Source organism: Rhinoderma darwinii, chromosome 1 (assembly GCF_050947455.1).
Source record: "Rhinoderma darwinii isolate aRhiDar2 chromosome 1, aRhiDar2.hap1, whole genome shotgun sequence".
Taxonomy (NCBI): Eukaryota; Metazoa; Chordata; class Amphibia; order Anura; family Rhinodermatidae; genus Rhinoderma; species Rhinoderma darwinii.
In genome coordinates this window covers 630,948,876-630,958,959 of record NC_134687.1, presented here as the reverse complement: position 1 = coordinate 630,958,959, position 10,084 = coordinate 630,948,876, and the positions used below count along the sequence as shown (strand labels likewise).

Sequence of the window (10,084 nt, the reverse complement as noted above, 5' to 3'; positions counted from 1 at the left end):
GTTTTCAGGTGTCATGTCGAATTTGCAAACCGCTGATGGACCAAAACAGTGGAAACCCCACCAAAAGTGACTGCATTTGGGAAACAACCACCCTTAAAGAATCTATCTAGGGTTATAGTGAGCATTTAGGCCCCACAGGTCATTTGCAGAATTTATTAGTATTAGGCTGTGAAAATGAATATCTAAATTTTTTCCAATAAATGTTAACCCCTTAATGACCAAGCCATTTTTTACGTTTTTCCATCGTCTCATGCATTTATGCTACGTGTGAACCCGGCCTTGTTCTTCAAGAATGTCGCTCAGAGGAGGTTTCTAGGCTTTATACGATACATATAACATTAAGAAAAGACCCCATGCTGATTTCTTATAATCCCACAACGCTTCAGCGCCACCATGTGCAGGCTGTTATTATTGGATATCAGAGGACATTACAGGGAGGAGGTATAAGAGAACTACAACTCCCAGCATGTCCAGGCTGTTATTATGGGATATCAGAAGACATTACAGGGAGGAGGTATAAGAGAACTACAACTCCCAGCATGTGCAGACTGTTATTATGGGATATCAGAGGACATTTCAGGGAGGAGGTATAAGAGAACTACAACTCCCAGCATGTCCAGGCTGTTATTATGGGATATCAGAAGACATTACAGGGAGGAGGTATAAGAGAACTACAACTCCCAGCATGTACAGACTGTTATTATGGGATATCAGAGTACATTACAGGGAGGAGGTATAAGAGAACTACAACTCCCAGCATGTCCAGGATGTTATTATGGGATATCAGCGGACATTACAGGGAGGAAGTATAAGAGGAGAGAACTACAACTCCCAGCATGTCCAGGCTGTTATTATGGGATATCAGAAGACATTACAGGGAGGAAGTATAAGAGAACTAGAACTCCCAGCATGTCCAGACTATTGAGATATCAGAATACATTACAGGAAGGCGGTATAAGAGAGACCTACAACTCCCAGCATGCCCAGGCTGTTTTTATTGGAAATAGGACATCACAGGGAGTAGTTAGAGAATAGGACTACAACTCACAGCATGTCCAGACTGTTATTATGGCATATCAGAGGACATTACAGGGAAGAGGTAGAAGAGTAAACTACAACTCCCAGCATGTCCAGATTGTTATTATGGGATGTCAGAGGACATTACAGGAAGGAGTATAAGAGAGAACTACAACTCCCAGCATGTCCAGGCTGTTATGTGATATCAGAGGACATTAGATGGAGGGGTATAAGAGGAAAGGACAACAACTCCCAACATTTCTCAGGCTCCAGTTCTCACACAATTGCTGACAACCTATAGAATTAAACACTGAATCCATCATTTCAAGTCACGTGATCATCGTCACAGGTCCTCTATCCACCGCTTCTCCTCTCCACTGATAAGCCCCGCCTCTCCTGTCCCGGTCACATGGTTGTGACGTCATCATAGGGCCTTTCACCACAAACTTACATTTTGCACTGCTTACCTCCGACCACACCTGCGCCGGTCACGTGATCCTCACGACCCCTTATGTCACGTGATCCTCACGACCCATTATGTCACGTGATTCTCGCGACCCATTATGTCACGTGATCCTCATGACCCCCCTTTATGTCACGTGATCATCATCACAGGTCCTTCATCCCTCGCTCATTGCTTCCATTTCTAAGCTCCGCCCCAGATGTAGCGGTCACGTGATCTTGATATAATCACAGGTCCTTCAGCTATTGCCGTGAAGAGGTAGCGAGCAGCGCCGGTCGGGTGTACTCTCTGTTATCAGTCACCCCTGTATGAGTGTATATAGAGATCTGTCAATCATTGATCGACCCCGCCCACTGGACTCCTAAACCAAGACTGAGCAGGGATTTAACCCCTTCAGTGCCGGCCTCTTTGGGGTAAGTACTGCAGAAACTTCAGAGAGCGGTAAGGTGTTATTTCTGGTCTTTGTAGTGCTCTGATGTTTTGTGGGACGAGTCGTATTTTGTAATGACAATATTAGGTGCATACAACTTATTCATTAACTTTTATAAAAAATTTTGTTAGGCCTCATGTGCACGGCCGTGATTTTCGGGTCGGCCGGCAGCGGACTGTCAGCCGCAAGCCACCCGCAAATCGCGGGCAATGCGCATGGCCGCGGCCATTATTTTCAATGAGCCCGGACCGCAGAGGACGGCTGTTCTTTCTGCGGTGCCGGCTCCCGGGCCATGCATGGACTGTAAAAACTACGGTCGTGTGCATGGCCCCATAGAAATGAATGGGGCTGCAATTCTGTGGATTTTCGGGGGAATTGCGGCTGCAAAAGCACGTTCGTGTGCATGGGGCCTAAATGTCGGTCACCGTGCGGTTTAAGGGAATGTTCACACGTAGCGAATACGACCCACAACACCCAAGGAAATCCGGCCGAATATTCCGCTGGAATTTCTACTAGAAAAATACAGCAAGGCCGATACTCGCCTCTCCGAGCGTTACCATAGCAACACGTCCCTGCTCTTCCGGCTGCTCTGTGTCCAGGCGACCCCTATAATGACATGTTTAGATCACCTGTACAATACACTGTAATTCTAATGCATCGCAATATATCGTGATTAAGCTTAAAAATGTATGGCATATCCTCCGGATAAGTCATCAATAGCTGATGGGTCGGCGTCCGACTTTCGGGAACCCCGACCGATCAGCTGCTTTGAAGGGGCCGCAGCGCTCGTATGACATACTGCAGCCAGGTAAGTATGAAGGACAAGGAGGAAGACCCCGGAGACTGCGATAGAGGCTGTCTAATGTAAACCGAGGAGAGAGACGGTCTCAGCGTTTCTCTTTTTTATTTACATTAGACAGTCTCCTGTCTTCCATACAGAGAGGAGAGAGACTGTCTCATATGCAGTGTTTCTCTCTCTCTCTCTCTCTCTCTCTCTCTATTTACATTAGACAGTCTCTACCCCTTCCCACGCCTTGGCGTAAATGCACGTCCAGGTGAGCAGTAAGTTCGCGCACCTGGGCGTGCAGTTACGTCCGCGCGTTAACAGTTAACCGCCGCGCGGTGCTTATCTGTGCAGGGTGTCTGCCTTCTCTCAGTGTTGCCGATCAGCGGCCCATCGCAGCTGATTTCGGCAATTAACCCCTTTGATGCGGCGGTCAATTGCGATCAACGGATTTAAGAGGTTTAGAGCAGATCGGCAGCCCCCACATACATTTGTGGGGGCTGGCGATCCTTGTCACGGCAACCGGAGGCCAAACAATGACCTCCGGGTTGCCATGCATGGAAGCCTAGGAGGACCAGCCGGAGACTGGTTCTCCTAGGCTTCCTGTCAGAGTGACTGTCGCGTCACAATGACCGTTAGAACACATTAGGGCCTGTTCATATCAGCGTTCGCTTTCCGTGGAGGGGTTCCGTCGGAGGTTTCCGATGCAGGGTTCCACAACCGAAACCTCAGACGGAACCCCTCAACGGAAAGTGAATGCTGATGTGAACAGGCCCTTACACTACGTAGGTAGTCTAATGTGTTCTAGCAGCGATTAGAGCGGCAAGTCTAACTGTCCCCTAGTGGGACAAGTAAAAAAAAAAAAAAAATGTTTTAAAACAGTGTAAAAATAAGTTATAAGTTACATAAACAAAAAATGCTTTTTTTCCTATAAGACTTTTATTATAGGGAAAAAATGAACACGTTAAAAAAAAAAAGTACACATATATTTGGTATCACCGCATTCGTAACGACCCCAACTAAAACATATGATATTATTTTTCGCACACGGTGAACACCGCAAAAAATGAAAAAAACAATGCGAGAATCACTATTTTTTGGTCACCACCCCTCCCACAATATACGATAAAAAGTCGCATGTACGCCAAAATAGTACCAATAAAAACTACAAACGGTCCCGCAAAAAACAAGGCCTTACACCGCTTTTTTTACTGAAAAATAAAAAAGTTATGCCTCTCAGAATACGGTGACACAAAAAATTATTTATTTTATAAATAAGTGATTTTATTGTGCAAACGCTGCAAAACATAAAAAAACTATATACTTATGGTATCGCTTTAATCGTACCGACCCGCAGAATAAAGTAAAATGGTCATTTATAGCCCTGGGTGAACGCCGTAAAAAACCTTTGTCAGAATTGTTGGTTTTTGTTCACCTTGCTTGCCAAAAAATTTAATAAAAAGTGATAAAAAAAAACTGCATGTACCCCAAAATGGTATAAATGAAAACTACAGATTGTCCCGCAACAAATAAGCCGTCGCACCGCTCCGGTGAAGAAAAAATAAAAAAGTTCTGGCTCTCAGAATATGGCGATGCAAAATGTGCCAAACAGAACTACGACCAAGCTAAATCTGCGCTCCAAACACCGAGTGCCGCTCCCTCCCGCGCTACAGCGTGCCCAAACAGCAGTTTACTTCCACAGATATGGCATCGCCATACCCGGGAGAACCTGGTTAATATTTTATGAGGTATTTGTCTTCAGTGGCACAAATTGGGCATACCATATTGTGCACCAAAATGGCATATCAGAGGAAAATTGTAATTTTCACTCTGCACCATCCGCTGTGCATTAACCCCTTCGCTCACCACAACTTAATAGCACGTCATGGTGCGGGGGCTGAAGTATGGAGCGGGCTCACGTGCTGAGCCTGCGCCATACTCTGCGGGTGTCAGCTGTGTATTACAGCTGACACCCGGGACTAACGGACAGGAACCGTGATCGCACTGTTACAGGAGCCTGTAAAAATGACATTACTTATTAATACATTAATATTGAAGTGTATTGTACCAGCCATCTACTGATTGCTGGTTCAAGTCTCCTAGGGGGACTAATAAAATGTGTAAAAACAAAAGTAAATAGTTATTATTAGTGAAAAAAATTAAATAAATATTTAAAGTCCAAAAAAAAAACTTTTTCCATTTTTTTTTTCTCTAAAGTAATGTAAAAAAATAAAACAAATACACAAAATTGGTATCGCTGTGTCTGTAAAAGTCCAAACTATTACAATATACCATTATTTAACTCGCATGGTGAACGCAGTGAAAAATAAAGCATTTAAAACTACAAAATCGCTTTTTTGGTCACATTGGCTCTAACAAAAAAATTTAAGAAAAATAAAAAAGTTATGGCCCTTGGAAAGTGGGGAGGGAAAAACGAAAAAGTAAAAGCAAAAAATGGATAAGTCCGGAAAGGGTTAATTACTTTTCTAATGAAAAAAGATTTATGCCCACATGTGGGGTATTGCCGTACTCGGGAGAAATTGCTTTATGAATGTTGGGGTGCATTTTCACCCTTATCCTTTTGTGAAATTTAAAAAATTCAACTTTTTAGTGCAAATAATGTTGATATTCATTTTCACGGCCTAATTCTAATAAATTCTGCAAAAGACCTGTGGGGTCTTAATGCTCACTATACCCCTAGATAGATTCCTTAAGTGGTGTCGTTCCTCTCTTTGCAAATTCGACATGGCACCCGAAAAGCATTTCAGCTAAGTTTGAGCTCCAAAAGCCAAATAGCGCTCCTTCCCTGCTAAGCCCCGCTGTGGGTCCAAACAGAAGTTTATTACCACATATGGCATATTTACGTAATCGGGAGAAATTGTTTTACAAATGTTGGGGTACTTTTTCTCCTTTATTCCTTGTAAAAATTTAAAATGGCTCCTTTCTTTCAGAAAAAAAGTAGATTTTTACCTTTACAGACTAATTCCAATGAATTCAGCAAAACCATTGTGGGGTCAAAATGCTAACTTTACCCCTGGAAAAATTCCTTGAGGGGTGTAGTTTCCAAAATAGGGTCACTTTTCGGGGGTTTCCACTATTGTGGTCCCTTTAGTGCATTGCAAACGTGACACGGCACTGAAAACCATTCCAGCAAAATCAGAAATACAAAATCCAAATGGTGCTCCTTCCCTTCTGAGCCCTGCTATGGGTCCAAACAGCAGTTTACTACCACATATGGGGTATTGCTATAATCAGGAGAAATTGCTTTACATATGTTGTTGTTTTTTTCTTCTCTTTTATTCCTTGTAAAAATTTAAAATGTATACGTTTTTTCAGAAAAAAAGTAGATTTTCATCTTCACATACTAATCCAAATAAATTTAGCAAAAAAACTGTGGGTTCAAAATGCTAACTATACCCCTAGATAAATTCCTTGAGGGGCCTAGTTTCCAAAATGCGGTCACTTTTGGGGGTCTTTACTGTTTTGGCACCACAAGACTTCTTCAAACCTGACATGGTGCCTAGAATCTAATATATATTTTCTAAAGTTTGTTTAAAGACCGAATTTTAATTGGTTTAAAAGCAGTCCATGTGACCGCTGCAGCCTGTGATTGGCTGTGATTGGCTGCAGCGGTCACATGGGATGAAACGTCATCCCGGGAGGCGGGACTTTAGGAAGAAGCAGGAGTTCTGGGTAAGTTAACTTTTAACTCCAGCGGTAGTCAATGTCCCGGGTGCTGAAAGAGTTACTGCCGATCAGTTAACTCTTTCAGCACCCTGGACAGTGACTATCCCCTGAGCCTAGCAACGCTCCCCTAATTACGGGTGCACACACGTAGCCACCCGTAATTACGGGAGCCCCTTAGACTTATGCTTCATGCCCACTTCAGTCTTTTTCTTCAAGGTGCTAACCGTTTTTCAGACGACTAGCACCCTGACCCATTCATTTCAATGGGGCCATGCACACTTCAGTTTTTTTGATGGTCCCGTTGCTCCGTTCCGACAAAAGTAGGGCATGTCCTACTTTGGTCCGAGATTCCGTGACCGTGAGGCCCATGCAAGTCAATGGGGCCGTCAAAAAAATGAAGGCACACTGAAGGCATCTGTGTGCCGTCCGTGTGTGACAGAGCCGTTGCCTAGCAATGGCTGGGCGGGCAGTGGTACACAGACAGACAGTGCAGTAATCGGCAGCCCCTTCTCTCTATCAGCACTGATAGAGAGAAGAGGCTGCTCATCAGTTCTGGAATGCAGCGATATTAAGAAAAATAAGTTCATACGTACCCCGGCCATTGTCTTGGTGACGCGTCCCTCTTCTGACATCCAGTCCGACCTCCCTGGATTACGTGGCAGTCCATTTGACCGCTGCAGCCTGTGATTGGCTGAAGCGGTCACATGGTCTGAAACGTCATCTCAGGAGGCCGGACTTGAGGAAGAAGCACGCAAGCAGGGAGTTCTGGGTAAGTAGTACTTTTTTTTTTTTTTTTTTTTTTTTGGTGCAGGTTTTTTTTTCAATGAACCATTAATCTATATTGTGAGCGCCGCGCATGGTATTCCCTGTCCAGCGGTAATCTCTGTTCAGAGTGCTGAAAGAGTTAAAGGGCTGCACTGATCGGCAGTAACTCTTTCAGCACCGTGGACAGTGAGAACCGCTGGACAGGGAATAGCATGTGCGGCACTTATAATATCGCGTACATAGTGTGAACGGGTTTCAGTTTCCTCTCGGAAACTGAAGCATGGAAGTGTACGCGGAGTACACACGGGAAGCACACGAGTCTGAAAAACGGCCGTGAAAACGGTGATGGAAGTGTGCACGAAAATATCCCACATGTGGCCCTAGTGTGGTAATGGACTGAAACACAGGCCTCGGAAGCAAAGGAGCACCCAGTGGATTTTGGGCCACCTTCTTTTTTTTTTTTTTTTTTTAGAATATATTTTAGGCACCTTGTCAGGTTTGAAGAGGTCTTGTGGTGCCAAAATAGTGGAAACACAAGGCATAAAGGAGACCCCAGGTAGTTGGCGGGCGCAATATACAATTAACAAGAGGGGGGAATTGCCTGCAGGCAACCAAGCCCAATTTCCCAACTACCAAATTATGTTAGAACAAACTTTATTAAGCTACGTATAGCAAGACAGACCACATAGAATTATATTAAAATTGTCACTACCTAAGACCGGACATAAAGGTAGTTTACCTGTGCAGGTACAGGCATGCAGTAGTTATAAATTAGGAGCGTAGATTCCTATCATTAGCAAGTTAAATTGTTAAATTGACTAATAGATTGACCGTAGGTCCTTTCGACGGTAGGTATTAAAATATTGACAGCCCCCCCCGACATGTTTCGCTACGGAGTAGCGTCCTCAGGGGTACACGGGGCTAATGGCATCGCGGCAAGAGAAACTCTTGATATGGACACCTCAATGACGTATGGGGAGGTGTGTCAGGAAAAGCGACCAATGACGCTGAAGGAACCTGGCCGACCGTTCAGGAAAACCGACCAATAGAAACCCAGGTAAGATAAGGCGCATGCGCATCAGCTCCAAAGAGGGACTTAGTGCGTATATTGCGTCCTAAACTAATATCCAGGAGGAAATACTGGCGCATGCGCTGATGAACAATTTTCAACTTGGGTTAAAAATCGACATCGAGAGCACAGTAATTAGCCGATGCTTGCACAAATAGGCAATAAGAGAAGCAAGACTCATTGTCGACGGTCTAGCGGAAAAACGGCGCAGGCGCTTCAGTGGAATATATGGACTTAGAGCAAAGAGGCCGGTTCCTATACGATGGTATGGTAAGTATTGAAAACAGTAAAGTTTATATCAGAGCACTGACACTTTTAGAAAAACCCCCAAAGAAGGAATACATGGTCCATTTAGAGATTTAGCAAGAATAGGATAAAGGACATATAGTGCAGTTGACAAAAAGCCGCCATGGCTATGTAGTCAGTGTCATAGATTAGATGTGGATAACGTATTAAAGACCATCACATATTAATTGTGTATGGTCAGTTAGATGGTCAGTGACAAAAGTATAAAATTACTTGGCATATGGCAGGTAAAAGGTATAGACGCACAGTGGCTTTTTTTATATCCACCAAAATAAACGTAAAGATGGAGATGAGATAGAGACGTAGGATCAGAGAAACGCACTAAAGGTAAACCCCTCATTCAGACCTGAAGGGGACATGGTGTTCAGGCGGTAGATCCACCGTGCCTCCTCTTGCAGGAGTCTACGGTCAAGATTGCCGTCTCTGGGGCCCATTTTAATCTGGGTGACACCAAAATTTAAGCAGCTTAGGGTTACCGCCATGAAAATCATGGGTGTGTCTTGAGAGAGTCTTGTCTTCATTATGATTAATAGTGCTAAGATGTTTGGATACACGTCTTCTCAACTCCTGTACAGTCTTTCCCACATACAACTTAGGGCAGGGACATTTGACAATATAGATGTATGTGGGAAAGACTGTACAGGAGGTGAGAAGACGTGTATCCAAACATCTTAGCACTATTAATCATAATGAAGACACGACTCTCAAGACACACCCATGATTTTCATGGGGGTAACCCTAAGCTGCTTAAATTTTGGTGTCACCCAGATTAAAATAAACATTTGGCCTACTGGGGATTTTCTAGTGCGAAGTCATGTATGCAGAAGCCCCTGAGGTACCAGTACAGTTGAAACCCGCAAGAAGTGACCCCGTTTTAAAAACTACACCCTTAAGGCATTCATCTAGAGGTGTAGTGAGCATTTTGACCCCACAGGTATTGTGTAAATGATAATACGCAGCAGATGGTGCAGAGTGAGATTTGCAATTTTCTATACATATATGCCATTTCAGTGTTCGATATATTGTGCCCAGCATGTGCCACCGGAGACATACATCCCATAAATTCTTATGTGGGTTCTCCCGGGTACGGCAATACCCTACATGTGGCTGTTAACAGCTGCCTGGGCACAAGGCAGGGCTCAGAAGGGAAAGATGAGGGGGATAAGCTGTGCGGAGTGCATCAGGGTAAGTAAAACTGGGGTAGATTGAAAGTGTTTTAAAATTTACCATAAATCCCTTGATTTTCATACAGAGCCCTGGTTTTTACGGACACGTGTCACATTGATATATTGTGTCCTCCCTTATCCCCCTCTTATTGCAGACTTTGCTCCTCTTTTGTCTTTTTCCCTTCTTGCCAGTTTAGGGAACTTCTGGAAAGTGTTGCCCTGATGCGTTTGGCCTCGCTCCCAGAAGTACTGGGTGCCCCCCCCCCTTCCCCCTTCTTGGTCCCTAAAGATTAGGTTCTTGATAACCACCTCTTGAAATTCCAGGAAAGTTCCCGCGTGGCCTGTACGTCGACGTAACACATATGCATTGTACAATGCCACCTGTATGATGTGCGCG

General features: G+C 44.2%; 1 protein-coding gene across 2 annotated transcripts in view; it reads left to right on the top strand.

Annotated features, from left to right (window-relative positions):
* Positions 1-1,641: 1,641 nt before the first annotated feature.
* Positions 1,642-10,084, top strand: part of LOC142665017 (uncharacterized) — a 46,107-nt gene continuing 37,664 nt past the window's right edge. For both annotated transcript variants that reach the window (XM_075844663.1, XM_075844589.1), the window contains exon 1: positions 1,642-1,893. The gene's annotated coding sequence lies outside the window, so the exon portion shown is untranslated. The remainder of the gene's footprint in view (positions 1,894-10,084) is intronic.